Source organism: Ursus maritimus, unplaced genomic scaffold, assembly GCF_017311325.1.
Source record: "Ursus maritimus isolate PB19 unplaced genomic scaffold, ASM1731132v1 scaffold_12, whole genome shotgun sequence".
Classification (NCBI taxonomy): Eukaryota; Metazoa; Chordata; class Mammalia; order Carnivora; family Ursidae; genus Ursus; species Ursus maritimus.
The window spans coordinates 30497022-30499238 of NW_024423564.1; positions in this window are offsets into that span (position 1 = coordinate 30497022).

Below are 2217 nucleotides of genomic sequence, written 5' to 3' on the forward strand. Positions count from 1 at the left end.
TCCTTGAAAGATGGGCAGGTGATTGACAAGAGGATACCAGCGTTCTGGGTAGAGGGAAGGAACAAAGCCATGGAGTACAGCCATCTGGCTACCTCATGCCTTCCTCCGTATACTGCTAAGAGTTTAGAATGGCTGGTGGGGAGTGTGACTGTGCACACTGTCCATGGTGCATACATCGGTGATTTAGAAATGACAGGGTGGCAAGAGGTGAAGCTGGAAAGTTGTGGAAGCAGACAAAGGAAGACTTGATTATATGGTTCACCAAGACATTTGGACTCGATCCTGTGGCAAAGCAAGTCATTAAAGGTTATTGAACTGGGCAGTCATGGTATGAGATTTGCCTGCAGTGTGGACAACAAATTTGCAGGGCGTGGAGGATACAGAAGACGACAAACCTAACTACCAGCTGGAAGACCCGTAGCAGCTGTCCTGACTCAGGGCAGTGAAAGGGCCATGGAGGGAGAGTGCGGATGGAAAAACCTGAAGGACATGGTCCCTGGACAAGTTGGTTACAAACTGTACAAGGAGCGGTTGGGGGGAATGAGGCAAGGAAAAGCCCAGAATGACTTCTAGATTTCATGGGTTATGTAATTGGGTAAATAGTATTGCTATTTCCAAAAATATGGACTCTGAGAAGACAAATAACTAGTTTTGGGGAAACAGAAGTATCTTCAGTACACTGACTCCAGTCCCTCATTTGTTCTGTGAGGCAGGCAGTGCAGGTATTACCCCAGTCTCTGCTCAAAGGGGTAAATTTTTGTGCCCAATATCATATGCAACAGTTTGGGAAGCTTCCGATATACCAGGCTCGAGAGGAGGTAAACAAGGAAGACAAGACCCATATGTTCAGCAGAACTTATATTCTGTCGGGGGCAAGGGGAGTGGAAGACAAATAAGCAAGCAAACAATACACCAAGATCTGAAAGACCTATGATGGGGCAGGTGTGGGGGACGCGGGTCCTTTATCTGAGGAGATCAGGGAAAGCATCTCTGAAGTCCCATTTGAGCTGACCGTTCACTGAGGAGATAGAAGCATTCATGTAAATTCATAAGGGAAGAGCATTTCCAGACAGGGAACAGCAACTGAGAAGTCCCTGAGGTGGGAACAAGGTTGGTGTGCCACGGAGGGAGGAATTCCAAATACCAGGGCAAGTAGGGAGTGAAAGGAAGTCCCAGTTCCAAGGGTACTCCTGGGAGGGTGAAGGTGAAAGACCTGTGGCCCCTTAGGGCAGCACTGGCACAGCATCAACTCTCTCAGGGAAGCCTGCAAGCCACCATGCGCAGCAAACTGCATTATGACTCACAAACGCTTTGGGAAGACAAGCCATTGCTCAGTAAGGACTGCCTATTTTGGCATTGAAATAGGGCCAAGAACAAACTCATTTAGTTTTGCCTAGAGAGATGAGCTTAAAAATCTTTAGAGGAACAGAATTCATTTTATATTTATCCACTCAGGGCAAGAAACAATCTGCAGTATCACAGCAGGTGGCTCTGCCCCCAAGGCTTGGCCGAGCCCTAGCACACTGCACGCAAGCGGAGCCTCCTTGCCCACCCTCCTGGACTAGAAAGGCGACATTTCCTCCAAAGGATCCCCCCGTAGCTCAGCTGGAGGGGAAGGAAAAATGGCACCCCAAAGCCAATGTGCTGAGCTGGGTTCTTGTCTATGTACACCTGAAAGCCTTGGAGGGACTGGATGTTGGGGTTGCCTACTGGCCCTGACACAGGCCACCTGGGGCACAGTCTAGCCAGCTTCTGGAACACACTGCCCATGCCTCCCATCCCGTGGTCATTTTCTACTGCTGCTTTATGGGCTACCTAGTCTTCTGCCAACCGTCTTTCACATGGCCCTCATTCAGCCAAATGGCTTTAAATTCCACTTGCTAAGGGTGAAGCAGATCAACCTGATGACCTCTCTGAAAAGATCCTACTTCATAGCCAACTTTCTTAGATGCATCTGCTCGGTGTATCAAAAAAAGTATCTGTATTGAAAGTTTGCCACTGTAGCATGAATAAATTATAAAAGAATTAAATTATTTCTGGATTATGTAGCCCCTTTCAGAGTATCACACGGAGAAGTTATAGATTATATACACTTACTTTAAAGATGGCTCCAAGCATTCTGAAATGCTTTCTTTGGAATGGTGCTGGAGATCTGTGACATGTTATGATCCATGCCTAGGGGCAGGCTCATTTCATGTCTGAGCTCATTTCAAACTA